General features: G+C 36.0%; 1 protein-coding gene across 25 annotated transcripts in view; it reads left to right on the top strand.

Annotated features, from left to right (window-relative positions):
• The window catches only part of TENM2 (teneurin transmembrane protein 2), a 3,534,961-nt gene that overhangs the window by 2,585,252 nt on the left and 929,426 nt on the right, over positions 1-20,283 (top strand). The gene's annotated exons all lie outside the window — the stretch shown is intronic.

Below are 20,283 nucleotides of genomic sequence, written 5' to 3'. Positions count from 1 at the left end.
AATCAATCTGCAGATATGAAGATTGGATAACCCTGACAATATGATTAATATGTTCTTTCTCAAGGCTCTGACATTGTAATGAACTTATATTAACAATTTGTGCATGGGCCTGTCTTCCAAGGAGTGGGTGAGATCCTTGGAACAGTCTATCTCTTACTTGTTTTATATCCACAACATCCAGCATAGTTCCAACTTTTTTGGAGGTACATAGTGAGTGCTTGTTAAGTGAAAAAACATAGGGACTGAATGAAGTTAAGTCCCAGTTATGGAATGAATGTCTGACTCTTCCTACTTGAACCAATTGAGCCTCTTCTTTTAGCGTTTCCTTATTACAACGATCATTTATCATGATTGTGAGATTGCAAATTGTCACTAATCATCTCAAGGAGAGGTGCAAAATTCCCTTGGAATGAATTTTAATTCACATTTAATTTTTTATCAAATCTCATAAAAACACTTGGGTATAAGGGAAAGGGGTTGACACAGAAAGAGAGGTCATGGAATCTAACCTTGATTAAGAGTTGGAAAATCATTCATTTATTTTTGAAGTGTCTGCTTACTGAAGATAAAATTTAACTTTCCAAAGTTTAGATAATAATGAGAGGTAGCTATACATGGAGTACTTTCTAAGTTCTTGAAATTTTAGGTCATTTTTCACATTGTAGAAATTTAACCTGTTGTGAAACAATGGTGAAATACATGGAAGAGAAGCAAAAGGACATGACCTTTGTTAGGGAAATCTGTATTTAAAACCAAATATATAGATTCACATCCAGCCTCCGCTGTTTTTGTGTAATCTTAAGCCAAGTTTCTTATTTTATTCCTCATCTATAAAATGAAGACAGGGGTACCTAAATAAAATGGTGGTTGTATTGTTTGAAGACATAGGAGATATGAAGTCCTTCCCATGGTACAGTAACTGAGACTTTTTCCTTCATATAAATAAAGAGTTTCAGATATCCAGGTATGTATAACAATAATAATTTAGTATGAAACTCATGGTAAATCTTAAAATGTGAATGTCCCATGATATGTGAGTCACCTTTTATGAGTAGGGGTAGTCTAATCTGCAGTCACTTCAATGGAGTTTTGTAGGACACATGTTGCTCTATTTGTTCTTCCTGCAATATATTTTGAGTTGCCTCTGCTTTCTATCATCAACTGGTCCCACCGGCCAAATCAACCTTTTACTTTTTAAAATCTTGCTGTTTCCATAAAGCGTTACAAAGTTGTGTTTGAGTTCCCACAGAAAACTGCATGTCATCCTGCTGGTGAATCTGGGAAGGCATTTGATAGAATCTGCTGGCATTCAATTCTGGGGTGTGCCCTTCTTTTGTTTGCATGTCCATGCTTTGGGTCCTTGGCTTTTGTTTCCGACAATCTTGACTAATAATGATCTCTCATAACCTCTACTAAGGACAAATACCAACTTATCAAGCATGGGTTTCTTTTCCATTTCCAGGTATTAAGGAGTGTGTGTCTTTCTAGGGGTTCAATGACTTCTTTGTACTTTTATTCTTTCCCTCACCCCCAAGAGTGACCCCCCATTTTTTTATTTTATTTTATTTTTTAATAATCAAAGGCCTGGAAGAAGCTAGATTCACTTTCCAGGCAGTTGTACTAGAACACAAACATTTCATAGCACAAGGGATGTTGATAGTTGCTTTGGGAGGGAACATTCCCCTCTCAAAAATCAGAAGATACTCTTATATTTTAGGCAGTTCATCACAGCTGTCTCCCGCAGAGGCGTTTATCTGCATGTATGGAAGAATTTACACTGTTGTAACATTTGATACTATATTAGACAACAGAGGGTAGTAGGCAAATGTGAGAGACTTTCATTTCCTTGAACCTCTGAGTGATTACACCATTATGTTTCTGGTGAATGACAGTGCTAATGGCTGTAAAAATATAATAGTATACCTTGAGGGATCATTAGGAAATGCAGGAATGCAAGTACATAATTTTAAGATTGATGTTATTGAGTTATTTTTAAATTTGCACAAAATTTTGTATTGGGCCTGCATTTTCTAATCTTCTCCATCAAAACACTTATTGATTTACAAGCAAACTACAATAGTAAGCACAGGCTACAAAGAGTCCTTTTAATAAAGGTGTATATAAATGAACTTTTAAGCTATTATCCAAATTCTTACTCCTTACTTCTTGATAAGTACCCCTTTCAAGTCAGAATGAATATAAGCTTCTTTTTGGGGTTTGTGTTCTTTTGGATCTTGAACTATCAATATTTTTGGTCATTTGGTTAATTGACTATCATCTTCACGTCTCATATATGCAGAATAGAAGAGACATATAAAAAAAAAAAGAGAAAGAATGACATAAGAAAACACTGTGATGTCATCATTGGTGCTGCTAATATTCGCTGACAAATCAAAATGCCAGAAAATAATTGGCAAAATAATAATTAGCCAAAGCAGTCAAGCAAGAACTAAACACATATTATGCAAAAAGGCCAAATTTCCAACTACTGTCATGAGACCAGTTAAGTACAAGTCTATCTTCTCAAGAGATGCACAGCTTTGGCTTGTAGCCTAAGACATTGTATCAATTTCTAATCAACAACCTCTTAAATAAAGCATTTTTCTCCAGTTACATTGTAGTAGTTATTGTTGCCACTCCAGGAATGTCCTGTTTTTGTTATTTCCACATTGTCAGAAAGCTTCTGGTCAGGAAGTCTTCCTCTTCTGGGCAATCCTTGGTGAAACATGATTAGTTGGAAGCTAATGCTTGGCCAGAATCTCAAACTTTTCTTCTCATTACTCCCTGTTTACCTATAGCAAGGGCTGGCGTGCTGTGGTCTAATGGTCAAATCAGGCTCTCCAGATGGTTTTGGAAATAAAGTTTTATTGGAACACAGACACACCCATCCATTTAAGTGTTTTATATGATGGCCTTTGTGATACAATGGTAGTAACTAGTTGTGACAGACCTTAGATGTGGAAAAAATTTACTATCTTGATCTTTATAGAACATGTTTGTTGACTCCAGAAATACAGGCATGCTAGGCCTCTAAACATACTTTCCAAAACAGAAAGATGTTTTAAAAGTAGGCCATTGATTCTGACTTCTTGTCATAAGAGGGGCTATGTCCTATTTTTGAGTACTATTTTAAAATTTTCAAAGCAGTAAGCAATATTTATATTTTGTTTCCTACTTAAGAAAGTAGAGGCTATCTTGAAAGAGAATTCTTACATTGTATTTGTTCGACAAAGCAGGAGGGAATATGTCACAAAGTTTGTATGAAAATTCTTATGTAAATCATGCAAATTAACAATAGACTTGAAAAATATGTTCAGGACAGGTAAACACTAAGAAAGACCAAAATGGCCTAAGCCTTTTAAACATTTATCCCATTTTCTTTTTCTTCAGATGCCTCCCTGTAAATGCATAGTGTTTTTTTTTTTTTAAGGCTTTATTTATTTATTTATTTATTTATTTATTTATTTATTTGAGAGAGAGAGAGAGAGTAAGCGAGAGAAAGAGCCTGAGCAGGGGGGAGAGGCAGAGGTAGAGGGAAAAGCAGGTTCTCCACTTAGCAGGGAGACCAATGAGGGGCTCAATCCCTAGACTCCAGGATCATGACCTGAACTGAAGGCAACACCTAACTGACTGAGCCTCCCAGGTGTCTCTGCATAGCTATTTTTAACAAAGCTGTATTAGGTATTCTTTAACACTGGATCTCTTCCAACTGCTGAGGGTAGATTACTGGCAGGAGACAAGATCTTTGCCCTCAGGGAGCATTTCAGATACAGAACAAAATAATGTTCTTGTTATAATCCCTTTCTGGATTTTGTATGTCATTTCTTATACCATGTCATCATTGAAATAAGTCCTAATGAATGCTATCTGCTTTCCCCTAGTAGCAAAATAAGAAAATTCTGACTCCATCCTCATGCACACATGCAATCAAATTTATAACAAAAATAATGAATACAGATTGTGCTGTGAATGCCCTCCACCAATCTTTTTTTTTTTTTTTTTTTTTGGTGAGAGCATGGGGCACCAAGGGTTAACACCCAGTTAGCATTTACTCTGAAAGTCCCCAGGGGAATAGTCACATTCTTCATTCCCTTTCAGAATATGTTTCTTTTACCTCCTTCCCCACACATGTCTAGGTTTCTCTGGGTTCAGTTCTTGCCCTTATCTACTCCCATAAGACCTTTCTATATCTCTCTTTATTATGCAGAATACTTTAGAGGCATCCCGATTTCTCAAAGTCTCTATCTCTACATCCAACATCTGGCGGATGAATTTTCAGTTACCAGAATCTGTTTCTCTGGACAGCTAGCAAGTTCATTATAAACAATAAATCTTTTTTATGCCATTTTCTCCTTGTATGCATTATCATTTCTGTGATGAACTTAAAATGGTCTGTTTAAAATATTGGGCAAAATGCACCTGATTTGCTAAAGAATGGGTGGTGGTGTTAGACCATCTCAGTTTCACATTTTCAGTGTTGTGAACCTTTTTTATTCAGCCACAGTTGAATGCTAAAAGGGAATATTAGTATCTGTGTGTCCATCCTCAGAAAGTGCTACATTACTAACCATAACACGTACTGTTTGGAGTAGTGGTAGTTAACTTGTACTTTGGGGATCACTAAGTAGCAGCTACTATAATTTTTTTAAAGATTTTATTTATTTTAGAGAGAGCGATCGTGCATATGGAGGGAAGGGGTAGAGGGAGAAGAGAATCTCAAGCAGACTCTATAGCTAGTGCAAAGCCTGACATGGGGCTCAATCCCAGATTCCTGAGATCATGACCTGAGCTGAAAGAGTTGGATACTCCACTAACTGAGCCTCCCAAGTGCCCCCAGCTATTGTAATTTTAATCGGCTAGGTGAAATTGATGATTGATGGTAGGGATGAAAATGATGGTGGTGAAGTCTTATCACAATTTTGGCATCTATCATTAGGAGACTCACATGTGCTGGTTTGATAGCCTCACATTATGGTGTAAGAGTAAGCATCTTATTTTCATTGTCCAGGTATGGAAACTGAGGTCTATCCCTCTCAACTTGTCATGAAATTTCTCATGATGTGTTTCTCCTTTTGTTTTTTTTCTGCTGTTCATGATATATTAAGAGGTTTTTACATATACTGGTCAACTGATCAGTTGCTTTACTTATTTTTTTTTTTTAAGATGCATTTATTTATTTGAGAGAGAGAGAGAGAGCCTGAGCAAGGGAAGGGGCAGAATGAGAGAAAGAGAGAATCTCAAGCAGACTCCCCACTGAGCATGGAGCCTGATGCAGAGCTTGATCTCCCAATGCAGAGATCATGACCGGAGCCTGAGATTGTAACCTGAGCAGAAATCAAGAAAAATCAGGCACTTCATGGACTGAGCCACCCCAGTGCCCCAGATGTTTTCCTTAGTGAATATATCAGGACTGTGATGTGGCTAGTGACTTTCATGAAGCCATTGCACTGGGTCCTCAGACGACTACAAACCCATTGTCCAAAAGGGACTTGGCTGACTATTCTAAGATTGCCTGTCACTCTAAGTTACTAATTTTGTAGTAAAGGTAGGCCCCAAAGTCAGTCAACTCTCAGTCCCCATATCAGCATGAACATAGATATTGGGTGTAAGGAGTTAGTGAGTCCCTTAATCTGGAGTCTCCATTTCCTCTTCTGTAAAACCTACATTAAAAAATAAACAAACAGGGCAGCCCTGGTGGCGCAGTGGTTTAGCGCCACCTGCAGCCCAGGGCGTGATCCTGGAGACCCTGGATCGATTCCCAGTCAGGCTCCCTGCGTGGAGCCTGCTTCTCCCTCTGCCTGTGTCTCTGTCCCCCCCCGCCCCCCCCGTCTCTGAATAAATAAAAAATCTTTTTTAAAAAAATAAACAAACCTATGTTGCAGGATTGTGCAATCAGTGATAACTTACACAAAGAGCCTCACCCAAGGCTTAGCACTTTGTAGTCTTTCATTAAATAAGACTTTGACCTGACAATGATTGTGACTTTGGTGTTTTGTCTAGAAACCTGTGGTCCAGCATCCTGTGCACCCTCTGCTTGTCTGGTGCTGCTTTCAGCCTCATGTAGGGGAAGGGCACACTCAAGAGGAGTTGAAGAGGGTGTGCAGTTCTTTTCTTCATTAGGTTTTCGGGCTGCAGGCTCATGTGCCTGTGCTGCTGCCTTTCTGAGCTCTGCACGGTAGGGAGGAGTAGAAGGGAGTGACAATCTTTCCAGTTATGGTAACTTAACCAGTGCTCAAGGTACGGCCATCCATTCAATTTCTGATCTCAGGAGACACATGGGAGAATGGGAAGAGAGCAGAGGGGTCTCTGTGTGAGGAAGGTGGAGCTGAGGAGCAAAGACTTTGCTACACTTCCACATTTCATATTGACATTTTAGTAGGAGGTGGAACCATGCTGACTTTCTTGAATGTTAGACATCTGGACTGGAGAGAGGAAAAAAGGCACGGGATTAGACTCGATACCAATCTGACATAGACTTTTGACTTTTCATTGCTATTCAAAAAAGAATATACACAGACATGTCAGCCTGTGCTAGGATGGCCGATCTCTGGACTTGTCAAGGGTGCATTTTTCTTCTTTGTGGTTTCTGTTCATGGATTGCTAGCACACAGAGTATCTTTGCATTTCACAATTTATAAAATTCATAGAGAGCAGATCTTGCTACTGCCCTCACCATGTCCTCTGCACATGGTTCTGGGGACCCAAACAGATTCTGAAAGGCAGCAACATGTAGCTCTGAAGCTAGAGAGCAAAATACAGTTGTGAATTTGCTTATCCTTTCTTGCTCTGGACATTAACCAGAGTTGGCTTTTTATCCCCAGACATATCAATATAACGGCACAGGGGAACAGAAAGCAAATTGTCTTTGACCTCTTATTTACTAGTGCATTAAATTACTAGGGCACTGTCTTCCACTTTTGTAGATTTTAAACCAGATTTTCTGTGGTCCACCCAGAGGTCACAGGAATATTCTGTCTCTAGATATGTTGGAGTACACCGGTGTTCGGAACTTGTTCTTAAATGTTTCTAGGAGCAGAAACTGTATAAATCTTTGAGTACACACTAGTATTCACACTGTGTCCATGGAAGCCCTACGGGGTGGCGGTGGGGGCAAGTGAGTAGGGCTCCTACTCCTTCCCCTATCTCAGCCCTCTCACTTTTATATGTGAGGTTCTATATTACATTTCATTTGGTGCTTTAAAGATTTTTTCCACAAATAAATAAAGAAAGAAATAAGTAAATAAAGATTTTAGAATAAATCGCTTTCATGGAGGAGTTCTAATACACAGGAAAGTAATCTGTGAATGCACTGTTTTTAGGTTGACTTAGCATTTCTGCTTTTGGTAATAGGCAAAACTTGCAGAGGAGGTAAGGATAAAGGGATCATGCATTATCCATTATGTCTTTTTAAACATAGAAACATGGCTCCTGCAATATTTAAGAAACAAGTAGGCAATCCAATTAACATGTTATAGGAAGGAAGAAAGATATTCTACAGGAGCTTTCTGATTGAGGCTTTTAAAAAATATATTTTTAAACTACAAACATGCTCACATAATGAAACTTTTTATTGGATTTCTAAAATACCTGTGACACCAGCTCAAATTAGGAAACAAGACTATTTGATGTTCACGTACTGACTCCCCACTCCCTGCTAGACAAATTTATTCAATGATGTATCATAATTTGAAATGAGAAAGAAGGGTGGTCCATTAATCTGTATTTGAAATTGCCAGAGTCCCAAATCATGTGGACATTTGGAAATGGCCGGCTTTCCTGGTTCCACACCTCTCAAAGATCTGCAGTCAATTTATGAGACACACATATTCAAACAGTGAAACAATGCCCAGGGTGTGACCAAAAACCAATGATGATGAGGATAAGGCAAGTTTAATCAACTGCCTGCAATATTAGTTCTAACAGGGAAACAGTAGCTCTCCATTGGGCATGCCTAAAGTTTACCTATGTATCATTCATGCAAACGTTTACATACACACCCAGGTGCACTCACAAATACAATAACACACACATTGGCACACACATCTCAAATGGGCTGTCAGTGATTAACAAGTCAACCTCCTTAAGTAGTAGGATAATCTGAAAAGTTAATAGTGAACAGTGTTACAGCTCATAGGATTAGTTAATTAGACAAAGGCTTGCAGGCAATATCTCCGTAGTCTGTTCTGCTAAAGTGATGGAACCCACTTAGGCAACTGATGAAAAAAGCAGTGTGAACACTCTTCAAGGGAGGAAATGTGGAATGTAACAGAAAAAAGCCTCAGCATAGCAGTAACGAGCTGGCAAAGGCATTGCCATCCAATGATTGCCATTTGTCAGTGCCGGAAAAAGCAGAGGCTTGGGGAAAAGATTTATAATTTTGGTTACCATCTTTCCTACTGCTTCAAGGCAATTTTAATTACTTTTTAAAATCAGTCTCTAAACTTGCATTTCCCCACATGAATTGTTGACCTTCACTTTCAAGGACGACTATGCAAAGAGGGCTTGTCCATAATAGGAAATACATGCATTTTATTAGATAAAGGATGGATATTTAGCCAGATTTGGATTAAAGCTGCTATTGCTTTAGAATTGTCTTAAGAAGAAAAGTATGTTGGCAAATGCTTCCTCTTATAGTGTAACTGGCTTTTTGTGATCCTTCCCAGTGGCTACAACAGTGTTTCTTTTTTCTTTATACTAAAAGTCATAAACATAATAACCTGCATTTTCCAGAAGGGGTTCAAATAAGTGAAGCGGACTGGTCATAAAATTAAAAGGAGATGTAAAATGATAATAATAATAATAGTAATGCTAATAATACTGAGTGATCTCATAGATTAGGTATTTGTTTTCATGATGGACTTTGAGCCCAAGTTTTCTGGATTGCCTGATTAAAATTTAAGAAATTAAGCTTTTTACTTTGATAGAACAGGTGCAATTTCAAGAAGTAATACAGAGACATCCCATAGTACCCTTTAGTCAATTTCCAAAAATAGCAATATCTTGGAAAACTGTAGTACAATATGACAACCAGGATATTGGCATTGATAAAGCCAAGATACAGAATATTTCTATCACCACAGGATTCTTCCTGTTGTCCATCTATAGCCATACTTACTTCCCTTACACCATCACACCCTCTGTAACCCTGAAAACCATTAATTTCTTCTCATTTCTCTAATTTTGTCATTTCAAGGATATTATATAAATGGAGCATATAGTATGTAACCTTTGGGATTGGCTTTTTAACTCAGCATTATTCTCTGAAGATTTACTCTGGTTTTTGTGTATATCAGTAGTTCATTTCTATCGTAGAGCAGTATTTTGTATTATAGGTATATCAGAGTTTGTTTAACCAGTCTCCTATGAAGGACATCTGGATCATTTCCAATTTGGGACTATTATGAATAAACATTCCTCTATAAACATTTGTGTTGTGTGAACACAAATTTTTATTTCTCTATGATCAGTGTCCAACAGGACAGTTGCTGGGTTCTATGGCAATTACATATTCAGTGTTTTTAAAAACCATATTTTTCCAAAGACATATGGGCACCTGAAAAAACACTCAAAATCACTAGCCATCAGAGAAATGCAAATCAAAGCCACAATCAGAGGTGCCTGGGTGGCTCAGTCAGCCATTTATGTCTGACTCTTGAGTTCAGCTTAGTTCATGATCTCAGGGTCATGAGATCTAGCCCCACATTGGGCTCTCTGTTGGGTGCAGAGCCTGCTTAAGATTCTCTCTCTCCCTCTGCACCTCCCTTCCCATGCTTGCACTCTCTCTCTCTCTAAAAACAAAACAAAAACAAAAACAAGACAAACAAATAATAATAATAAAAAAACAGATATCATCTCATACTAGTCAGAATAACTAGTCAAAAAAGACAAGAAGTAACAAAGGTTGGCAAGGATGGGGAGAAAAGGGAACACCCACACACGGTTGGAGGCAATGTGTATTGATGCATTTACTATAGAAAACAGTATGAAGTTTCCTCAAAAAATTAAGAAGAGAACTACCATACAGTCCATACATACTTAGAACTCGATTCTAAGTGTTTATCACCCCCCCAAATGAAAATGATAATTTAAAAAGACTCGTGCACCCTTTTGTTCATCACAGCACTATATAAAATAGCAAAGATGTGGGAGCAAACTAAATGTCCATCAGCTGGTGAATGGATGAAGAAGATGTGATGTACATACACACTGGAATATTACTCAGCCATTTGCAACCACATGGATGGACCTAGAGGGTATTATACTAAGTGAAATAGGTCAAAGACAATGTCATATGACTTCACTATATATGAAATCTAAAAAACAGAATAAAACAGAAACAGACTCATATAGAACAAACTCATGGTTACCAGAGGAGTGGTGAGTAAGGGGATAAACAAAAGAGGAAAATAAACAAACAATAAACTGTTTTGCAGATTGGCTTTGCCATTTTATATCAGGTCAGCAGTCCTTGAGTGATTCAGTTTTTCCACATCCTTGTCAGTGCTTCATGTTTGTAACTATTGTACTTGTTTTTTTTTTTTCTTTTTTAAATTTTTTTTTAGCTATTCTGACAAGTCTGTAGTAATCTCATTGTGGTTTTAATTTGCATTTCTCTAATGGCTAATGATGTTGAACGTCTCGTCATGTGTTTATTTGTCATTCATATTTCCTATTTGGTGAAATGCCACTCCTTGTCTTTTGTCTATTTTCTAATTGGATTGTTTGTTGTTTGTTTTACAGTTGAATTTTGAAGAATACTTACATATTCTCAATACTTATCTTTTATCAGATACATGGTGTGTAAGTAGGTTCTCTTAGTCTGTAGATTGTCTTTTCATGTTCGTATCTTAACAGGATCTTTTTCAGACCAAGTGTTTAATTTTGATGAAGTTTAAGGTATTAATTTTTTTTATTTTGTAGATAATGAATTTGGTGTCAAGTCTAAAGATTTGCTCCTTTCTACTCTCCAAGCTTTATAGTTTTTTTCTAGACCTTTTCTTTTTTTTCTAAAACTTTTCTAAAACTTTTTATGCTTTATATCTAAGTGACCAAATCCATTTTAAGTAATTTTTTAATTAAGTAGGGAAAAATGTCAAGGTTCTTTTTTATTTGTTTTTGTTTTTGGTTATTGATGTCCAACTATTTCAGCACCATTTGTTGAAAATGCTACCTTATCTCTGTTGAAATGCTTTTGCATTAAACAACAACAAAATATGAGTTGGGCATATTATTGGTGGGTCTGTATCCAGGTTCTCAATAGTATTCTCTTTAATTTACGTGTTTGTCCCTCTGCCAATAACACCCAGGATTGATTACTGTAGCTATCGAAGTCTTAAAATTGGTAGACTGATTACTCCTACTTTCTTCGTATTAAAAAAATCCTTTTTAGCTATTCTAGTTCCTCTGCCTTTCTCTATAAACTTTAGAATAACCTTATCTATATCTATAAAATTTTTGCTGGGATTTGATAGAGACTTCATTCAATTTATATATCAATTTGGGAAGAACTGATTCTTTATGGCTATATTCATTCTTCCAATCCATGAATATAATGTCGCTCCATTTTTTAAAATCTTTCATTTCTTTCATCAGTGTTGTGTAGTTTTCACCATATAATTTTTGTACAGGTGTTAGATTTACATCTAAGTATTCCTCTCTTTTTTAAAAAAATCATAAATAGTATTTTATTTTAGTGTCCATGTGTTCATTGCTAGTATACTGAAATGCAATTCATTTTTTTGTATATTTATTTTGTAGTCTATGATCTCACTAAATTCATTTATTCTAGGAGGTTTTTTTTTTTTTTTTTTATTTTCTGCATAGACAACCATACCATCTATAAACAGGGACAGTTTTGTCTTTGCTCTGCTCTGTATGTCTTTATTTCCCTTTCATATGTTACTGCACTGGCTAGAAGTTCCAATTTTAGAGTGAAGATAGTTGACATATCCTTTAGCCTGTTAATATGGTGGATTATATTGATTGATTTTAAAATGCTGAGCCATCCTTACACTCCCAGAATAAACCCTATTTCAACATGGTGTCTAATGGTTTTTTGCTGAATTTTATTTGCTAATGTAAGGATATTTGTGTCTATATTAATGGGGAAATATTGGCCTTCAGGTTTGTTTTTATTTATTTGTTTGTTTTTGTTTTTGTTTTTTGGTATTATTTTTGTCTGGTTTGGCTGTCAAGGTGATAGTAGGTAATAATAGTTTCATGAAATGGATTGTCAAATGCTGCCTCCTCTTTATTATCTGGAAGAGATTTTATAGAATTGCTATTAATTCTTCTTTAAACATTCCATAGGATTCTCCAGTGAAATCATCCAGGCCTGGAGATTTTTTGTGTGTGTGAGTTTTAAAATTACAAATTAATTTCTTTGTGGCGCAGCGGTTTGGCGCCTGCCTTTGGCCCAGGGCGCGATCCTGGAGATCCGGGATCGAATCCCACGTCGGGCTCCCGGTGCATGGAGCCTGCTTCTCCCTCTGCCTGTGTCTCTGCCTCTCTCTCTCACTGTGTTCCTATCATAAAAAAAAAAAAAAAAAAAAAAAAAAAAAACCAAATTAATTTCTTTAACAATTACAAGATTATTCAAATGATCTATTTCACCTTGGGTGAGTTGTGATGCTTAGGTGTTTGAGAAGTTGGTCCATTTCATCTTATCTGTCAAATTTATTTTTGTAGAGTTCTTTGTGGTATTCTTAAGAGTCTTGTTAATGCTATTAGGGTCTCTGATGATCTCCCATTTCATTCCTAATATTGGTAATTTATGTCTACTTTTTCCCCCTTTGTCAAGCTTGCAAGAAGTTCGTCAATTTTATTGATCATTTCAAAGATAAAGCCTGTTTCATTGCTTTCCTGTATTATTTTTCTGTTTTCAATTCCATTGAATTTGGCCTTTTATTCTTTTCTTCCTTCTTACTTTGAGTTTATTCTTTTTCTTCTTTACATACTTGACATGGAAACTTAGATTATTGATTTGAGGCTTTTGCTATTTTTCAACAGATGTATTTAGTTCTGTAAATTTCCCTCTCAGCAGTGCTTTTGCAGTTTCTCGCAAATTTTGATATGTTATATTCTCATTTTCCTTCACTTTAATGTATGTTTTGATCTTGCTTGAGATCCTTCTTTTACCCATGAATTATTTAGGAAAGTGTTGTTTAGTTTTCAGGTGTTTGGAGATTTTCTTCTTATCTTTCTGTTATTGATTCAGATTTGATTTCCAATATGCTAAGAGAACATATTCTATATGAGTTCACATCTTTAAAAATTTTTAATTTTTGTTTTATGATCCAGGCTGTGTTCCCTCTTGATATATGTTCCATGGATACTTAAAAAGAGTATTATAATCTGCTGTTGTTGGGAAGAATATTCTGTAAATTTTGAGTAGACACTGTTGATTGATGGTGTTTTGGAGATTCTTCTATATCCTTTATTTTCTGTATAGTTGCTTTATCAATCAGTGGGAGTCCAGTGTTGAAATCTCCAAGTGTAATTGTGGATTTTTTTTTTTTTTTAGTTCTATCATTTTTTACTTCATGTATTTTACAACTTTTTTTGGTACTACCTATTAAGAGTTGCTATTTCTTCTTGGAGGATTTATCCTTTCATCATTATATAATTTCTTTCTCTGTCTCTGCTAATTTTCTTTCGTGTAAAGTAAACTTTATATGATATTAATATAATCCCTCTTATTTTCTTTAATGTCTGTATTAAATATCTTTCCTTAGTTTTATGTTCAGTATGCCTCACTGTTACATTTAAAGTGACTTTCTTGTTGACAGCATAGAGTTGGGTAATATTTTTTTTTTTATTTAGTCTGCAGCTCTCCATTTCTTAATTTGTGTATTTAGATTACCTACCATTTTATATAATTATTGTTATTTTAGGAATAAGGCTGTAATTTCACTTTTTGTTTTCTATTTTTTCTTATATTATATTTTTTATTTCTGTATTTTGTTCTTCCTACTTTCCTGTGGGTTACTGAGCATTTTTTGAACTCCAGTTTGATTTATCTACAGTGTTTTTGAGTACATTTCTTTGTAAAAAATTTTTAGTTGTTACATCATACCTACATATCACAGTTAACTACTTCCATCATTTTACCAGTTTGAGTACATTGTAGAAACCCTTCCTCCCCTTATGTCACTTTAACCCTCCTTATTTATAATAGAATTTTGTAAATATGTCTTCTGTATACCTTTAGAGCCTCATCAAACAGTATTATAATTTTTATTTCAACCATCAAAAATAATTTGGAACACTTCAAAGGAGAAAATCTATTGTATATACCCGTAATTCTGCTCACCATGTTTTTTCTTCCTTTCTGATTTCTTCTGTATTATTTCTAAAATTTCTCCTTTTATTGTTTCCTTTCTGTTTTAGAGAACTAATTCTTTAACTATTCTATTTTATAATTGACCATAAATTGTAGAGTAAGTCTACTGGTGATAAATTATCTTAGTTTTTTTTGTCTCCTTTTTCCAGGCATTTAATTTTAATTTTTTAGCTATTTATTCATTTTGAATCCAGTGTAGTTAACATACAGTGTTATAATCATTTCAGATGTGCAATATAGTGATTCAACAATTCCATATTACTCAAGGCTCCTCAAGATAAGCATACTCTTAATCCCCTTCACTTTATTTTACCCACTTCTTCCACCACTCCTCTGATAACTGTTCTTTATAGTTAAGAGTCTGATTTTCAGTTTATCTATCTTTTTTTTTGCTTTATCCAATTGCTTCGCTTCTTAAATTCCACATATAAATGAGATGCTGTGGTGATTGTCTTTCTCTGGCTTATTTTGCTTTAGCATTTACTCTCTAGATGAATCCGCATTGTGGCAAATGGCAAGATTTCATTCATTTTATGGCTTAATAATATTCCATTATATCCAATACACACACACCATTAAGATTATATATATGTATGTGTGTAAATATATACACACACACACATATATGTACCATATACCATCTTACATGGAATATATATGGTGTATATAAACATCCACTCACATATACCTATATATCTCTCTGTATATATGTATGCATGGGTATATACCATATATATGTGTGTGTGTGTTTATATATACCATATCTTCTTTATCCTTTAATCCATCAGCAGACACTGAAATTGCTTCCATAATTTGGCAATGCTTTTGGCTGCAATAAACATGAGATGCACATAACCCTTCAAATTAGTGTTTTTGTATTCTTTAGGTAAATCCAGTAGTGATGACTAGATCATAAGATAGTTCTATTTTTAACGTTTTGAGGAATCTCCATACTGTTTTCTATAATGGCTGAACCAGTTTACATTCCTACCAACAGCAGACAACTGTTCCTTTTTCTCCACATTCTCACCAACACTTGTTTCTTATGTTTTTGATTTTAGCCATTCTGGCAGTTGTGAAATTATATCCCATTATGGTTTTGATTTGCATTTTTCTGATGATGAGTGATGCTGAGCATCTTTTCATGTGTCTGTTGACTATCTACATGTCTTTTTTTTTTAAGATTTTATTTATTCACGAGACACACACACACACACAGAGAGAGAGAGAGAGAGAGAGAGACAGAGAGACAGAGATACAGGCAGAGGGAGAAGTAGGCTCCATGCAGGGAGCCCGACGTGGGACTTGATCCTGGGTCTCCAGGATCAGGCCCTGGGCTGAAGGCAGCACTAAATCACTGAGCCACCCGGCTGCCCCTACATGTCTTTTTTGGAGAAATGTCTGTTCATGTCTTCTGCTTATTTTTAATTGGATTGATTTTTTGGTGCTGAGTTGTATCAATTATTTATATATTTTGGATACTAACCCTTTGTCTGATATGTCAGTTGCAAGTATCTTCTTCTATTCAGTAGGTTGTGTTTTAATTTTGTTGGTTATTTCCTTTGCTGTGTGGAAGCTTTTTATTTTGCTGCAGACCCAATAGTTTATTTTTGCTTTTGTTTCCCTTGCTTCAGGAATTGCATCTAAAAAGATGTTGTTGGATCTGATGTCAGAGAAATTGCTGCCTGTACTCTCTTCTAGGATTTTTGTGGTTTCAGGTCTCACATTTAGATCCTTAATCCACTTTGAGTTTATTTTTGAGTATGGCATAAGAAAGTGGTCCAGTTTCATTCTTTTGCATGTAGCTATCCACTTTTTCCAGCACTATTTTTAAAGAGACTGTCTTTTTCCCTTGCATATTCTTGCCTCTTTTGTCAAAAACTAATTGACCATAAATTGTAGGTTTATTTCTGGGCTTTTCTGTTTTATTGATCTATGTGTCTTTTTTTTTTTTTTAAGAGACTTTTTTTTTTTTTTTTTTTTTAAGAGAGAGAGTGCAATAAGGGTAGGAGGGGCTGAGGTGCAGAGGAAGAGGAGAGAGAGAATCTTAAGCAGGCTCTACGCCCAATGTGGAGTCCAATATGGAACCTTGACTGATTTCATGACCTTGAGATCATGACCTGAGCCTAAATCAAGAATTGAAAGCTTAACCAACTGGGGCACCCAGGTGCTTCTCTGTGTCTATTTTTGAGCCAGTACCATACTGATAAATTATCTTAGATGCTATGTTTTCTCCTTCATTCTAGAAGAATATTTTTATTGGCTATAAGATTTTGGATTGAAATTTCTTTTTTTTTTTCAGCATTTAAAAAACATTGTGCTATTTTGTTCTCATTTTCATAGTTTCTGATGAGAAATCCATTTTCATTTGAATTGCTTTCCTGTGTAGGTAAGATGTTATTTTTTTTTCTTTCACCGCTTTCACTTTTCTTTGTTTTAACTTTTCAGAATTTTGACTATATGTCTTGGTATGGATGCATTTGAATTCATCCCGTTTGGTGTTTATTCAGCTTTTTAAACATGTGGCTTTATGTCTTTTGCAAATTTGGATGGATTCAGCAGCTATTTCTATACTTTCTCAGCCCTCTCTCTTTCTCCTTTCCTTCTGGGACTCTGACATAAACATTAGGTCTTTTGTTATCATTCTACAGGTCCCTGAGGCTCTTTGCATTTTTTTCCCCTAGGCTATTTTTTAATCTATTGTATAGTTTGAGTAATTTTCATGGTCCAATTTTCAAGCTCTCGTATTCTTTATTCCCTCCATTCTGTTCTTGAGCCCATCTATTAAGTTTTTCATTTTGGTTATTTCATTTTTCATTTCTAAAAACTTCCATCAGAGTTTTCTTTATATCTTTTACTCATTTGCAAGACTTCTTATCTTTTTAATGAATCTCTAGTTTTTCATTTGTTTTAAGCGTGTCCATAATTGCTCATTGAAGAGTTTTATGATGGCTGTTTTAAAGTCTGTGTCAAATAATTCTAACACCTTGTCATCTCAGTATTGGCATCTATTGGTTGCTTTTTTTCCCCTTCAGTTTGAGGTCTTCCTAGTTTTCAATATGACAGGTTGGTTTTTTGTTGTTGTTGTTGAAATCTAGACATTTTGGGTATTATGTTATGAGATTCTACGTCTTACTTAGGTTTTCTATTTTAATTGGTTTCCTCTGACATTGCTGTGTCAGAAGAGAAATCCCACCTCATTACTAGTAGATTGAAACAAAAGTCCTGGTTTCCCACTCAGTCTCTGCCAATACCCCAGGGCAGGGAGCTCCTTATTAGAAGCTGATAAGTGGGGAGGAGGCAGGGGTTTCTGGCTTCCCACTAGGACTCCCCTTACCTCCCTTGGCATTTGGGGAGCAGTGCCTCATAACCCCTCATTTCTCCCACCGATACCAATATCTAGTGACACCAACAACTACCAACAAGAGGCAGAAGGACCAACACGAGGAAGAATGACAATTCCTTACTAGGCCTCCTCCTATACCACTCCAGCAGAGGAAAGTGGCATCTTGTTAGTACTCAGTAGGAGTTGAAGGCCAAGCTTCCTATAAGGAGAGGATAGCCTCATTATATTCTGGAAGGGATGAAAATCCTAGCTCTCTTCTTAGCCTTTCTGAAACCACTGTTTGAGATTGAGAGGCCTTGTCACCTCAGCAGCATGGAAATCTAGGCTCCCCACTTGGCTTTTGGTGATGAAGGTGGGACTGGGACTACAGTATTTTCCTTGTTGTTTGGCTAGAGGGAAGAGGTTACTGACTACACATTTTCATTCTTATTATACTGCTTCTTTGTTAGTCCTTTGACTAGAGAAAGCCTGCTTTTGTTGGAGCTTTTGTTGTTTGTGCCTATTGATGTTTTTGTGTTGCCAGTGTCTTTAGCTCCAAGTCTGGGATATATAGGGCAAAAAGAAATCTCAGGAACTTGCCACAGAATTGTTCCTTGGGTTGTAAAGGCCCTAGCTGGTCTGCCTTTTCTTTCCACCTTTCATATTTTTTCTTATATTTGTTTTATATATAATATCTGGGTGTTTTAGTTGTACCTAGTGGGAGGAATACGTGAAGTACATTTATTACATCTTTCCGGAAGTGGACATTTCTAGACTGCCCAAATTTTCACAATAAGCTGGAGATCCAGATTGTAACATAAATTCTTCTATTTTGTCTTTTTGAATCTTGAAAACTAATTTTTAAATAACAGGCAGGCTAAGTGCAGAATGTCTTTCAGCCAACAATCTGTACTTTGCTCAGTTCCTTAAAAAATTAGCTATCTCTAATATTTGTCCTTTTTTGTTTCCTCATTATACATAAACTTCTGTCATTTGTCCAGAGATGACATTGCTGACAAATTTACTATCAAAGGAATACCCAAGAAAGAGGAATTTAACAGGAAAAGATTGCTGGACAACCAAATTAAATGTCAAAATGGCCATTCACTATAGCTCTTGCACTTTATGAATAGATAATATACCTTTAGGCCCCCATTTAGAACATGATTTTTTAGAAATATATGAAATAAAATCAGATGCCCACACACAGAAAGTCAGTCTGCTTTTTAAAGCATGATACAAATTGGAGGAGATAGGATTTCATGAGGCAGGAACACTAAAAACATTAAAAAGTAAAAGCTTAAGGTGAAGCAGGAGAGGTAAAAATTATAAAATTCACTCAAAACCCCAATTTCTCAAAGAAACACTGTGGTTCTTCAGTGTGGGTGCACAGTCTTATGTACCTTTAATAGGGGCTGAAAGTCTTTATCTGTGTGTAGTTCAAGTATTGATATTTATAATTAGAACTTTGAATTCTAGGGATTATATTATTGTTGCCACCTTCTGTCTTATGCAAGTCTATACTTGCCTAAGAAAAAAATTTATTCGGAGGAAAAAACCTATTTCTTTTAGAGTCCCTACCATGTATTAGACAACACATGAGGAGCTTTACCACAGTAGCTGTTTTAATTTTTGCCAAAACTTTATGTAGTAGATTCTGCTATTTTCCATATTTGCTGGTTGAGAAATTAAATTTGAAAGTCCAGGACTAATTTTATAAAAGCTCTGGCCACTCAGTGGCCATTGGTAAGGTTAGCATCCAATCTAAGACTTCAATGGACATACTCTTAACCAGCCTCTAATATGAATTCCAAAATGTTGAGATCACATGTTGTAAACTAGGGAAGGTGATTTTTGGCATTTAGAAATTGCATCAATGTTAATATACTTGGATCAGCTACACAGCAGCAAAAACCTCCATGCCAACATTGCCTATTTCTGTCCTTCAAGCAGGTCCTGAGGTCTTGACTAGTAACTCTCCAAAATGCTTCTCAGACTCCAGTCAGGAAATGTATGCTCCAGGAAACTAAAGATTAGCTCTTTTATGAGTGATGGTGGCAGCAACACCACTGTGTTTGATGTTCACAACAGGCGTACCTTCTTTTTAATTGCCAATTTTCAAATAAAATTGTCCATGATTACAAGCTGCATTTGATAAAATATACAGGTAATGTAAATCAGGAGGGTTCCTGAGATCCAAAAGGGACTCTGAGTATAAAAAGACAAGGAAAGGATAACTCGGATTCTGCTGTCTTAAGACGGATGCCATGCACATCGCTGTGCATATAGACTAGTTCTTTGGTATAAATAGACATCCCATGACAATGTGGTAAATAGCCAAAGAAGAGTAGAGGGGTTCAAAGCTACAGATCTGCCCACCAAATATTTTTTGACATATTGAGGAGGCAGGGAGCAACAGTAGTGTGGATTATAAGAAATAGTGAAAGGGACTATAAGAGAAAGAAGGGAAACTGAGTGGGGAAAAATTAGAGAGGAACACAAACCATAAGAGACTCCTAACTCTGGGAGACAAACAAAGGGTTGCAGAAGGCTAGTCTTTTCTGAGTGATGTTTGTGGTGTACAATTTCAGACTCAGGATGTCAAGTGACAGACCTA

Source organism: Vulpes vulpes, chromosome 4 (genome assembly GCF_048418805.1).
Source record: "Vulpes vulpes isolate BD-2025 chromosome 4, VulVul3, whole genome shotgun sequence".
NCBI classification, from domain to species: Eukaryota; Metazoa; Chordata; class Mammalia; order Carnivora; family Canidae; genus Vulpes; species Vulpes vulpes.
This window is presented reverse-complemented; position numbering and strand designations above follow the sequence as displayed.